This window comes from Hibiscus syriacus, unplaced genomic scaffold (assembly GCF_006381635.1).
Source record: "Hibiscus syriacus cultivar Baekdansim isolate YM2019G1 unplaced genomic scaffold, ASM638163v2 tig00111358_pilon, whole genome shotgun sequence".
In the NCBI taxonomy this organism is placed as follows: Eukaryota; Viridiplantae; Streptophyta; class Magnoliopsida; order Malvales; family Malvaceae; genus Hibiscus; species Hibiscus syriacus.
In genome coordinates this window covers 613,829-628,387 of record NW_024063070.1, presented here as the reverse complement: position 1 = coordinate 628,387, position 14,559 = coordinate 613,829, and the positions used below count along the sequence as shown (strand labels likewise).

The 14,559-nt window shown below is 32.1% G+C and overlaps 1 long non-coding RNA gene and 1 pseudogene across 2 annotated transcripts; one reads left to right on the top strand and one right to left on the bottom strand.

Moving 5' to 3' along the window:
- Positions 1 to 665: 665 nt before the first annotated feature.
- On the bottom strand, positions 666 to 1,221 carry LOC120159377. Of its 2 annotated transcripts, XR_005519348.1 has the most exons (3): positions 1,135 to 1,221; positions 889 to 923; positions 666 to 778 (listed from the first exon to the last, which is right to left on the bottom strand). It is a non-coding gene; the product is annotated as an uncharacterized LOC120159377 (long non-coding RNA). The 2 variants fall into 2 exon arrangements; XR_005519347.1 differs by lacking the exon at positions 1,135 to 1,221 and having other exon boundaries at positions 889 to 1,017.
- A 6,457-nt stretch (positions 1,222 to 7,678) lies between these two features.
- On the top strand, positions 7,679 to 14,147 carry LOC120159378 (annotated as a pseudogene).
- The last annotated feature ends 412 nt before the right edge of the window (positions 14,148 to 14,559 follow it).

Genomic DNA, 14,559 nt, shown 5'->3' with positions numbered 1-14,559 from the left:
GAAAATATTGTTATTAAAACTTACATTTATGTCACTATTTGTATTCTGTGACATAAAATCCGATGTCACGGCAATTGTCACCCTAGGTGTGTCACTGAATGTCTAACGTGACGCCGTATGTTTTTATCGTCACATATTGTTAAACATATAGTGACGTTTATGTATAATGTCACTTTATTATTTATATAAAATGACGTTTTGTTATGTCACTAAATAAAATAAAATTTTGTCACCAATCATTTATATTGTCACTAATAATAATAAAATTTTACTATATAAATGACAATAAAATATCGTCATAATTTTTTATTTAAAATTTAAAATTATAAAATTACCATAAAAGTATAAATATTTATATAAATTATAATAAAAGTCTATTTTTTAAATATCACAATCAAGACTGAACTTTTTATAAATTATAATAAATATCAAAACTTTATGTAAATTACAATAAATATCAAAACTTTATGTAAATTACAATAAATACCAAAATTTTCTAAAAATTACAATAAACACCAAAACTTTTTATATATTACAATCAAAGGAAAAACTTCACATAAATTACAGTAATGGCCTATACTTATTATAAATTACATTAAAAAGTCTATATTTTACAAATTAAAATAATACCCCATATATTTTTTAAAATTAAAATAAAAAGTATCCAAATTTGCCTATGAATGGCTTCGCAACTCTTGCATGAGTTACATCTCCTCTCACACCTTGGCAGCCTTGAACCTATATACGATCTCAATCTTGCCTTCTCTTCATTCACTGTCTATCCAAAGTAAAAAGGGAGAAAATTCTCAAAATCCATTGTATTTAATTACAGTACTCAGACAAAGAAATATGTGTATTTTAAGTTAACAAAAATGAGAAGAGGCTTACCTGGGAAAAGCTATCAGATTTTGGATTTGATCCATCTGTAAAAACAAGGTAGGAAACAAGAAAAATACTTCAAAACCAGAACTTAAAAACAGAGAAATACAATGTAAATACAAATAACAAAACAACAAAACTAAACAGAGAAATACAAAGTAAATATATATACATAGACAAATCTGGATATTGAAAACATGATAAATTGAAAACAAGGTAGGAAGATTATGGTGAGAAAACTAGCAAGCCTGTCACCTCAATTGTATCAGCATACAGGTTACTCAAACTATCTGTGAAGGTGCAACTATTTGTTTATTTTATGCTTAAATATGCAATGGAAATATTGCTTGCTGAAGGAAGTGTCATCACTGCGTATTACTTTATATGGTCAACCAATAGCGTTGCCATCTTTCTTGCATGTCTTGGGCTAACAGTGCTTCCCGTAAACATAATTGTCGGAACCTACGTAAGCAACATGTTCTAAGAAAGATAAGTTCAAATATGAAAATAAGCATATTAACGGTCCCATTGAGCTCATGTGGACATGATGGTAAAAAATAAGCTCCGAGTTTACCACAAATGGATGGCATACATGCTATTTAAATTTATTGCAGGCAAGTTCTGTTGGCTTCTGAAATCATGGTTTTGGTTGGCATTCTCCTAAGCTTCCATATTGGATTCCTTACTCTGTGCCTCAGTATGTTGGCTCTGCACTCATCACTTTTGTATCTGCGGAAGTGCTTGAAGGTGTGAACTTGTCGCGTGTAATCTCGTCTAGGCTTTCTCGTGGAACTTACAATGGAGGGCTTCTTTCAACAGAAGCAGGAACCCTAGCTTGAGTGATTGCAGATGGAACTATAACAGTGTCTGGCTACTTGGGTGTGTCTAGGCTATTGAATGTTACCTTAGTTCCTTCATTATTCATCTGTATCTCCTCCATTGTTGCCACCTGCGTTACTTACAATTCTCTTTACTAACACTTTTTGTATGTAAATTTGTATTGCCAATTATAGCACAAGAAGACATTTAAAAAAAACAAGATATATCCAGACATCAAATCAGCTAGACTGAAAACATACCCACACTAACTCATAGTACTAATTGTTCGTAAACATAAAGCACCAGACAACCATAATTAAAGAGTCGGGCACCTTTATTGGCACTATTAACAAAATATCAGTAAGCCATCAAAAAGATAGAAAAATAATTTCAGCAAAAGACATTATAATAGCATGAAGCTCTATTCAAAGTACACTACAATCGTCAACAAAGAAACAACCAGAACAAACATAGACATATGAATAAAGGACAAATCAATGGCGTGCCCTGAGTAATAATTTTTCTTTCGGCAGATAAACTTCCTTCACCGAACCATACCATTCAAAGAAAACCCTAAGGTGGTGTTTGGTTGGCATAAATCCCTTAGAATTGGTGCTTTCCCATGTTTGGTTCAAGTTTTCCAAGGGAATTGAAATCTCTCATGGCTTACTTTCCATCAAATGAGGGAAAGTGAATTTCATCCAATAATTGATAGAATTAAATTCCCTTCTTGGATGGAATTGAAATTTGACCATACTACCTTCATCAATCTTTTGGTAACTTATTCATATATTTAATAAAAATATTTTTTTATTATTTCGGGTCGGGTTTCTGATTCATATATTCGGGTCGGGTCGGGTCGGTTGAAACTTTATTTTGGTCGGGTCGGGTCCTTTTTTTAAGTGTGATATTCGGGTCGAGTTTGGGTTTAGGGTGAAAAATACCCGACCCGAAAATATATATAATTTTACCTTATATATTTAGAAATAATTACAATAATATCCCTCTATATATAATTTTATTTCAATTAAGTCACTGTTTTTATTGAATAAAAATAATTTTTTTATTATTTTGGGTCGGGTCGGGTCGGATTTCTAATTCATATATTCGGGTCGGGTCGGGTGAAGCTTTATTTTGTTCAGGTCGGGTCAGTTTTTTTAAGTGTGATATTCGGGTCGGGTCGGGTTCGGGTTTAGGGTGATAAAAACCGGACCCGACCCAAAAAAAATATATAATTTTACCTAATATATTTTGGAATAATTATAATAATACCCTTCTATATATACTTTTTTTCAATTAAGTCAATGTTTTTATTGAATAAAAATGATTTTTTTATTATTTCGTGTCATGTCGGATCGGGTTTCTACTTCATATATTGAATAAAAATAGTTTTTGGTATATTTTTTGGTAACTAATTAACATACTCCGATTGAAATGTGTCGAAATATTACTCTATCTTTTGGTAACTTATTAACATAATTTGATTGCGATGATTTTAACTTATGATGTTTATTAGCATGATTTTTATAATTTATTGAAATGAATAATCAATTAATAAAATAAAAATTTAATATTTTTTAATTTTTTATAATAATATATTACTACATGTAAGTTGTAAAACAAACTAAAATAAAACAAAAAATAAGAAGGACAATTATGTCATTTTACATTATTAAAATCAAATTCATCTGACATGTCTGCGAACCAAACAGAATATGTAATTAGATTCCAATTCTATTTTCTACCAACCAAATAAAATATAGAATTGGATTTCAATTCCTGACATATTTCAATTTCTTTATAGATTTCAATTCCCTCATAAACATTCCAGCGAACCAAACACCACCTAAGATCTTTAGGACTAGCATCGATAGGGAGATTGCGAATGAGAAAATCAAAAAGAAGAGGGAATCAGTGACGATGGGATCGGTGGTGATCACGACGTTCATTGACGTACCTCTTTCTTGCACGTGTTTGAATCTGGCTACGACGATGAGGACTATAGCTTCTTCTCTGACTGCCTCCCAATCCCTTGAACAGAATATAACAAAATGTGAGAAAAAGAGCGAAAACACTATTCTTTATCTTCAGGAATAATAGGTAGGGTTAACTGCAAGGTAGGCCATCAAATTCTTTAGGGTTAACTTTTCATAATTTTCATTTTCAACCACTAGCTTTTAATTTTTTATAATTTAGTCCATAAATTTTATGTTTCTCACGTTTAACTCCAAGTATTATAAGCACACTTAACTCCCAAATTATCATGATTGTACTTCTAACGCCAATTTTGATGGAATTATTATTATTATTATTATTATTATCTCAAGCCTCAACATTTTATTTTCAGCCCAATTAAGTTTTCTTAAAAATTTTAAAATTAATTTAAAAATATTAAATATTATTAAAATTATAAAATTAAAAAGAAATATTAATTATTTCTATAAAATTTGAAAAAATATAAAAATATTGTATTTTATTTAAAAATTATATAAAATTTTAAAAAATAAAAATATCTAAAAATATATAGTCAAGGTTTTCGAACGGGAGATCTACAACACTATGTTTAGTGCTTATTCACCAAGTGGAGATCTACAACACTATGTTTAGTGCTTATTCACCAAGGGAACCTTTGTCACTCTAAGGTAATAATTCTTACAAGAAGGATTTATTATATAACAAAACAATTCATCTCATAAGAGTAATTTTTAATAAAGTTTTAATATTTTTATATTTTTAATAATTTATATTTAAAAAATATTTTTAGTCACACTTAAGACCCCAAATTAAAATATAAATTGTAATCATATAAATTGATTGAAAAAATATTTATAACATATCATAGTAACTCAGACTCCAACTATATTTCTCTTAAGAAATTTTAGAGTTTTTTTTAGATTTTTTAATAATTTTATATTTTCTACATATTTTAATTTTTAATATTTTAAAATAATATTGGAAGATTTTATAATTTTTAAAGTAATTATGTATATTTTATATTAAACAAATATTTTTTATTATTTTAAAAGTATTTTTAATTTTTGAATAAATTTCAGAGTTTTAAAAAATAAATTAATATTTAATAAAAATATTTTAAAACTTTTTTTATACTTTTTAGTTTTTGAATATTTATTATAATTTTAATAATATTTAGTATTTTTAAAATAAATTTTAAAATTATATAAAAATAAATATTTTTTTTACATTTTACATTTTAAATATTATTTAAAATATTTCCATAATTTGTATTTTTTAAAAATTTAAATTAAATTTATAAAAAATCTAGAAATTCGTCCCTAAAGTTTGACATGTAATTCCCTTTGACGATGCCACATGACAAATAACCTAAAAAAGGTTAATAAATTTATAGTTTAATGGCTTAATTGATTTAATTTCTTAATGCAAAGGCTTACTTGGGTGCAAAAAAAATTTAAGTATTGAAATAATTTTATTTTACATTGTTAGGGTTTTTTTGACCCTTCAAATATATATATAAATAAATAATTCTTATATATATATATATATATATATATATATATATATATATATATATTTATAGAGAACACAACTTTGAGAAAATTAATAGAAACGATTGAAATTATAAGTCTAAAATCTAAGATTATTTTAAAAATTTTCACCAATAAAATTTTGAATTAGTGACAAATCCAATATGTCTCTAAAAAAAATTCTAGGCTATTTTTTATGTTATTTATTGGCACTAAATCTTAATTGACACAACCGTATGATGTATTTCCATATCATTAAAAAACAAGAGATATAACAATGGGGATCAAATAATTACTTTTGTCATGTTAAGCTTATTTTGTGAGAAGAATAAAGTGTTATTTTTTATTTCATATAAACTATGACGAATCAAATTGTCACAAATAAAATTTATTAGTGACAATTTGGAATGTCACTAATTCAAATCGAATCGTCATTAATACTTTCGTTTCATTGGAGACGATTTTACAACGTCACAATTTTATCTAAATGTCATTGACAGGTTTCCCACCAAAATTTTTGGAGGGAAATTTTGGCGTCAAACATATAGTGACGAAAATCAATGACCATTTTTACAATTGTCATAAAAGATATACCATTAATTACTAAATGTGAAGAAAATAAAAAAAATGTCACTTTTATAGTATATTTTGTGACGTTATACGCAACGTCATATAGAAATTATGTCATAAATTGTTAAATTTGTTCTAGTGAATTTTTCGATTTGATTTTATAAAATTTAAATCAAGTCGAATTGAATTTTCAAATTTCTATTTAAATTTAATTATAAATATTTATCATATTATAATATTATTTGACTCTAATTTAGTTCAGTTTATAAAATAGTTGACTCAAAAATTTTTCGATTTGAGTTTATAAAATTTAAATCAAGTCGAAGTGAATTAAATTTTTGAGTTTCTGTTTAAATTTAATTATAAATACTTATAATACTATAATATAATTTGATTCTAATTTAAATAGTTTTTTAACCATATACAATATATATATTTCTTCATATTTTTTCCATATGTAATATACATATATCATACAGAGTCAAGAGACTTGACTCAAACTTAAAAATTAATCCACTAATTACTAAAAATTTTGAGATATTCGAGTTTTATTTAACAACTCGATTTTAACTTGATTTTTTTTAAGTTGAGTTTATGAAATTACAACTCAAAATCAATTTGTATCAATTTTTTTGAATCAATTTAAGTCAAAAAATAATTTTTTCGAATCGAATTGAGTATTGTTCACTTACAGTTGGTTAAATCTAACTTTTAAATCCTAAACCCAACATAATCACTTATTGTTATGGACCCAAAATAAACTAAATGTTGTTGATTATGTTGGGTTAATTGGTGGAGAAATTTAACATTTAGGGTTATGTTTTGAGGGTTTAGGGTTGTTGCTTCAAGTTCAATTTGTTATGGTAGATTTTAAGAATGGATTATGAATTTGGAGTTGGAGTTGGTCATGTAATTAAAGCATTTTTGGAATTTGAGGTTTAGAATGTAATTGATGATTGTATTGCAAGTTTTAAAAGTTGAGGAGACCTAAATGTAATCGCCTGAAAAGTTCAGTGACTATTTATATAATTTACCCTAACGGCAGTGAAACGACCGTTACGTCAAGGATCATATTGTAAACAAACTAAATGTTGGGGGACCTAAATGAAAGCATTAAAAAGTTTAGTGACCATTTATATACTTTACCCTAATTTTTAAACAGTTCAGTTCAGGTAGGACCTAAATCAAAAACTAATTTTGAATTGTAATATAATTAATTTTTAAACAGCATGGGTGGGCCCTTATTGTAATAGAATTTTTTTTAATATTTATTATTAGAGACATCATTTTTACAGACCACTAAAATCTCATAAAAAAACCTGCAAATAATTTAACCTAAATTTTGATTATAATTTTTAGACTTCACATGAGCGTTTTAACATTTTTCATGAATAATTGACTGACTTCTGAACGTAGTTTTGACTCTAATTCTAAATAGAAGCCTCTAAAATTATAATTTTTAAAATAATTTTATACGTATTTAATATCTCAAAAATAATCGATGACTTAATATTTTAGAAAACGTGAATAATTCTAAAAACATATTTTCAAACCTAAAAATAATTTTGACAACTCCACTCTTCCTATCTTTTTATTTTCACAATTAACCACACAAACTTTTAATCTTTTTTAACACATATTCAATTTTTTATCAGTATATCTACTGCATTTTGCGGCCTAACTAACAACTATATTGATGGAAGAACATAATTGATGTAATAATATATTTTGAGGATTTAATTAGAAAATGTTAGAGTTTAAGGACCGATTTAAAATCAGAGTCATAGCTCAGGTCGTTAGGTGCAATTAAGACATTGTATAACATTTGCAAACTCGTCAAACGGTGCCGTTTGTTCTAACAGACCGAGACATCTTAAACGTATCAACGACATTAATTGAATCATCCCGTAACTTCAATCTCAAACCACTTTTTGTCCCCTTGCACGGCTGATCTGTTTGCTGCTTTGACAGATCTTTAAAATTGGCATCGGAAGCTGTTAGCCACCGTCCATGGCGCCTCCGGCTCAGTCCCAACGGTCACCGTCGCCGTCTCAGCCTTCCGGGTATCTATAGTATTTCCCCCTTATCTACGTACTCCAAGCCTTCAATTTTAGCTGCAAATTGTACTGTGTTTTTTGTTTGTTCGAAATTTGATTTAGTTCTTCATCTCTTTTTTATGAAACTCTAATTAAGCGTTCTTATTATTGTTAATAGTAAAAGTGAAGTATCCGATTTGAAACTCCAGCTCCGGCAACTTGCGGGAAGCCGAGCACCGGGCGTGGACGATTCGAAGCGAGAGCTTTTCAAAAAAGTGATCTCCTATATGACGATTGGAATCGATGTGTCCTCTCTTTTCGGCGAGATGGTGATGTGCTCGGCCACATCCGACATCGTTTTGAAGAAAATGTGTTATCTCTACGTCGGTAATTATGCCAAAGTCAACCCCGATCTCGCTCTATTGACCATCAATTTCCTCCAAAGGGATTGCCATGACCAAGATCCAATGATCCGAGGGCTAGCCTTGCGGAGTTTGTGTTCTTTACGAGTCGCAAATCTGGTGGAGTATTTGGTGGGGCCATTAGGATCAGGATTGAAAGATAGTAATAGTTATGTGAGAATGGTGGCGGTCATTGGAGTTTTGAAGCTTTATCATATCTCAGCTTCGACATGTATTGATGCAGATTTTCCTTCCATGTTGAAGCATTTGATGCTCAATGACTCAGATACTCAAGTGAGAGCTAATTATAAAGCTTGAGTTGATAGTCGACCATTTTATTTTATTTTCTAAGAATTAGCTTGTAGCTTAATGAGATATTTCTTTCATTAGGTTGTTGCAAACTGTTTGTCTGCATTACAAGAGATTTGGAGTGCGGAAGCTAGCAGGTCTGAAGAGGCACCAAGGGAAAGGGAAGCTTTGATTAGCAAGCCAGTTATATTACCTATTGAATAGGTATGTTCCATGGATAAAATTGAAGAATCAATGAGAATGTTCAATGCTTACAATCTTGTGGTGATTATTCTGTCATTTATCTTGTCCTATGAGTAATTCTTACTGCTATGATGTTATTTTAATTGAATGCTTTTAAATGGGTTTTTACATGTAGGATCAAGGAGTTCAGTGAATGGGCACAGTGCCTTATGCTTGAGTTGGTAACTAAATATGTGCCATCAGACAGCAGTGAGATTTTTGACATTATGAATCTCCTTGAAGATAGACTTCAGCATGCAAATGGGGCTGTTGTCTTAGCCACTGTCAAAGTGTTTTTACAGTTAACCTTGTCCATGACTGATGTTCACCAACAGGTTCTTTTTATCTGACTCTTTAATTCAATATGCATAAGTTGTTAATTTTTTATTTCGATAAAGCCATCTCACTGCATGTGTACAGTCAAGGAGGTGCTTTTCAGTTACTTTTGATATTGCGGTTCGTGCTTTTTATTTGCTATCCATCAGTATCTTCCCCTTTTAGTCTGTAAAACTGTATCAAGCTTGTAATTAAGCCCTTAAGTTATTTGTTCCTGTCATTAACAAGAAGAATCATATTTTCTGATACATGGCATTGTTATTAAACTATATTTGATTGTATTACATAGATGAATTGTATTAGTGGTTAGGGTCTTGTTTATGGGATTGGGAGTTTGCTAATGAAATCCTTTTATGTGCAGGTGTATGAACGTATCAAAGCACCACTGTTGACCCTTGTTAGTTCAGGAAGCCCAGAACAGTCATATGCAGTTTTAAGTCATCTGCATCTCTTGGTTAATAGAGCACCGTATGTATTTTCCACAGACTACAAACACTTCTACTGCCAGTATAATGAACCATCTTATGTCAAAAGATTGAAGCTTGAAATGCTGACTGCAGTAGCAAATGAGAGCAATACCTATGAGATTGGTAAGCAGACAGCCTCAGTTTCTTTCTAGGACCTCTGGAATGACATCACTAAATTTTCAATGCTCTCTCTCAAGGATTCTGATGTATAACCTTATTGACTAAATTCCAGTCACTGAATTATGCGAGTATGCTGCAAATGTTGATATTCCAATTGCCCGAGAGTCAATCAGAGCTGTGGGAAAAATAGCTCTGCAGCAGTATGATGTTAATGCAATTGTTGATAGGCTTCTTCAATTTCTTGAAATGGATAAAGACTACGTGACTGCTGAAGCTCTGGTAAGTAAATATTTATGCTCCTACTGGATGATGGCCTGTTATATATTCATAACACTATCATATTTGAGTAATTTTATGCAGGTGCTTGTGAAAGATCTTCTTAGAAAATATCCACAGTGGAGCCATGATTGCATTGCAGTGGTTGGGAACATAAGCAGCAAAAATGTACAGGAACCAAAAGCCAAGGCAGCTCTTATATGGATGTTGGGGGAATATTCTCAGGATATGCAAGATGCTCCGTATATTTTGGAGAGTTTAGTTGAAAACTGGGATGAGGAGCATTCTGCTGAGGTAAGCAACCTTCATGGATATTCCAATGATTCCATGTTGAGCCATGTTCTGTTTTCTCTCGGCCATTTCAGATTATAGTTTTTACTTCCTGAATTTCTCTTGTGAAATTCAACTTTCTGCTGCATCTATTGTTGCATACATTCTCCATTCCCAACACTTTGTTGCACCTCTGAGGTTATTCATTCATGTCGTTTTACTGGATATCCGATGCTGCACATGTGTATATTTGATTAACTTAGCACATGTGTATACTAGATCTCATAAAATAATTGTGTTTACTTAACACAGTCAGTTTGTATAACCCCCCTCCCCTTGTTCATTCCTATCTGTCCTAGCTGTGTTGTCTCTCATCTTATTCCACAAACAAGGGCACTGCTTCTGTCTTGTTATTGTAGATAAAGTATTTGTTAAGTGTCCAATTGATAGTAGAATTTGAGCCTCTTTTTTATACTGAATTTCTGGAAGCTGGATTCAAAGATCTGTGTTATGAATTACTTCATTTTCGTGGTTGATGAATTATGTCATTATATAGGTTCGTTTACATCTTCTCACTGCTGTGATGAAGTGCTTTTTAAAAGGCCTCCTGAGACCCAAAGTGCATTGGGAGCTGCATTGGCTGCAGGTGTTGCTGATTTCCACCAGGTATGAGTTTATTTTTATGTCTTCTTTTCCCCCACTCTTACATCAATAATACTGTTTGAGTTTTCCAATTGTTTTCTGGAAACAAAAATTGAACCTCCAGCATTACTGCAGGATGTTCATGACAGAGCACTCTTCTATTATCGGATTTTACGGTATAATGTATCTGTAGCTGAACATGTGGTGAACCCTCCAAAGCAAGCTGTTTCCGTTTTTGCTGATACTCAAAGCAGTGAAATTAAAGATCGGATATTTGATGAATTTAACAGTTTATCTGTTTTATACCAGAAGGTAAGTACTAGCTAGCTTCTTCCAACTTTATGTTATAAGCATTTGGAACTCTAGAGTCTAGACCATTCTAAAGCTCTCACGATGGGCTGTTAAAGCATCCAATCTGCATATTAAAGGGAAAAAATGTAAGGGTTGTATCAAGAGTTTGCTTGGTTCAAGGTGGGGCGAAAGGCTTGAAAGGAAAATGCAATTCAAGCATTACGACCTAAAATTTACTTTGGTTTGTTGCAGTGGTCACACCAAACACGGGTTTTTTTCATAAAGTTTTTCCCCCCACTTTTCCTGCATACAATTTAGCTGCAGCTAGTGCGGAATTTCAGTGCTGCTGTTGAGCCTTCCCCCCCCCCCCCAAAACATAACCAGCCTGCAACTTTCCTCACATCCAACCTCAGCAAATACACCACCAATAGATGGAATGGGCTGTCTCCCAATGATTCGCCCCCTAACTTCATCAAACTCCACGTTTAGTCCCATGAGGAATTTGCGATCATCTTCTACCCTTTTTTTTGTAATGATTGCAATCATCAGTGGGTTTCCATTCATAAAAGTTAAACAAGTCTAAATCTTGACATAGACGATTCAGAGAATTAAAATATTTGGCAACACTATCTTCACCTTGATGGATTTCCCTAGTTTCGGCATGATCATATATCTGAGACTGATTTCCCAGATCTGAATACAATCAAATTGACATTATCCCAAAGTTCCTTTGCTGCATGATAAAACATGTAATTGAAATTTGTCTTCTTCCATGGAGTTGACTGGCCATGTCATACCATGGAGTTTTCTGCATCCCAAGAAGAATAGTATGGGTCATCCATGTCTGGTTCCTTCTTGCCATCAGTTAAGTATCCAGTCTTCCATCTACCTCGAATATACATATGCACAGACTGACACCAGCGTAGAAAGTTCTCTTCATTCAACCTAATAGTAGTTATTTGGACTAATTGAGAATCAGATGTGGCTAAGAATTTTTGTTGATTGGATGAGGTAGGCTTTTAGAAGTATTAGTGACTGAGACATCAGATTGAGTTTCAAGCATGATGGAATTGTAGTGGCAAGATTTTCTTTGAGGAGACTAGGGTTTTTTAGAATGTTCTGAGACCATGAAAAAACAAATAGAAAGTATAGTTGTGCTACAATTTAGTTCATGGATCTCATTGTACGTATAGATACGAATGTCACCTAAATAAAGAAAAAGCATAAGTACAAGAATTGGCAGCCATACAAGAAATCTGATAGTGATTTGCCTGATCTTCCTAATCTCCTTTAATGTAGCCTGGAATTCCACTGCTAGTTCATTATTTCTTATTCCAACAGGTGCATTTTTAAGCTAGCTTCTCTTAAGTCATTCTTCTCTTTGTCAATTCCTTATCCTGTATCATTATTGCGTCTAAAAACCCCTGGAAGACCCACCACCGACCCCCATGGAATGGCTTGCTACCTTAGTTTTTTCTGTTACCAAACAATTTGCATCAATTTTATTTTGTGCACCTTTGAGAGAGAATATTGATTAGCATTGCAATTTAGTTTTTTTTTTTTGTTGCAGTAATCACGGCATTGTGCCTCTCCCATAGTTTTCTTGATTTTACACGAACTTTCCATTCTGTTATTAAACAGTAGTGTACTGCACGCATTCTGCATCTCTTTTAGGAATCCAGGTTTTTTGGTGGTTACTCAAATCATATAGAATTGAGGTTGACTGATATTTGTAAATATTTGCAGCCATCTTACATGTTTACAGATAAGGAACACAGGGGTCCACTGGAGTTTGCAGATGAAATTGGAAATCTAGCTATTGGTGAAGCAGAAGATAATGTTGTTCCAAGTCAGAGAGTGGAAGAAAATGACAAGGATCTGCTTTTAACAACCGCAGAGAAAGAAGAAACTAGAGGTTCGAGTAATTATGGTTCTGCATATAATGTACCTTATGACAGTGCTACATCTGTCTTTGCATCACAAACTCAGATAGAGTCGGCAATTTCAAATCCCACCACAGCAGGCCATTCTCAACAGGCAAGCTTCGGCATTGATGATCTTCTTGGTCTTAGCATGCCAGCAGTACCTGATGTGCCACCTCCTCCTCAATTGAAGCTTAACGCAAAAGCTGCTCTAGATCCAAGCTTATTTCAGCAGAAGTGGCGCCAGTTACCTGTTGCTTTGTCACAGGTTTACTTCTGTATTTCCTATTGCTCATGCCTATCTCTTACTTTCCCTTTCTCAACATTAGCACTTTTTAATTGGCAGAACGATATGCGAGAATAATTCTTTTGTAGAAGTGTATTTTACTGTCGGGACTTCTTTGTTTCAGGCCAATGACCACTATGCCATGATCACATGTTTAGAAACTCCTTTATTTATGAAAGTAACACATCTTTAGCATCAAAGGACCCTTGGATCTTTTAGGAAAAATCCTGTCTTCATTCTTGGAAACTACACCAACAGCGGGGACGGATGCAGAATTTTATGCTGGAGAGGCGAACTTAAAAAATTCTAAGAGGGACGAAAACAGATTATCCATCCCAGATTGTCCTTAGGATAGAAACCATTTCTTGTCCTTTATGTCGGCTCTTAATTTTGGAGCAGAAACTGTGTTTATTTATCCACGCCTCTCTCTCAGAACTCAACATGTCCTTAATTGGTGCAGGAACACTCACTAAGCCCTCAAGCCGTTGCTGCACTGACAGCTCCTCAAGCTTTACTTCGACACATGCAAAGCTTTTCCGTCCACTGCATAGCATCAGGTGGTCAACCTCCCAACTTCAAGTTTTTCTTCTTTGCGCAGAAGTACGAGGAACCATCTAATTATCTGGTCGAATGTATCATCAACACATCATCGGCTAAAGCCCAAGTGAAGATCAAAGCCGACGATCAAAGTGCATCCCAGGAATTCTCAACCCTTTTCGAATCAGCCTTGTCTAAGTTTGGTACTCCGTGAACCCCAAAACTGTTCTCCATTTAATGGCTGTGGGTAAGGATGTTCTCAATGTTTTATCTTTTTTAATTTGAAATTTAATTTTGAACTTAAAAACTGAACAATGATTTTGTAGAGAGAACTGTTGAACTCCGTCTTTGGTAGGTGTTTTTTTAATGACGTTTTTGGTAGGTGTAGATGTCTGTGAATGTGATCGAAATGTACATTTTTCTCTTAATTTCAATCAGGATTTAGTTATTTATTTGAAACCTGAAAAAAAAAATTTTGTTTGACGTGATGTGATTCCAGACCCACATCGATAGTTTTAATCTCGAATATTTCTTCGATGTATTCATATCATCTGTGTGGATGGCATATACATATATGCACCAGATACTAACATTTTAATATGATAAAATTCATAAATGATTATTAAATTTTGTTAAAATAATTTTATTTGTCATTGAATATTGAATTTTGTTA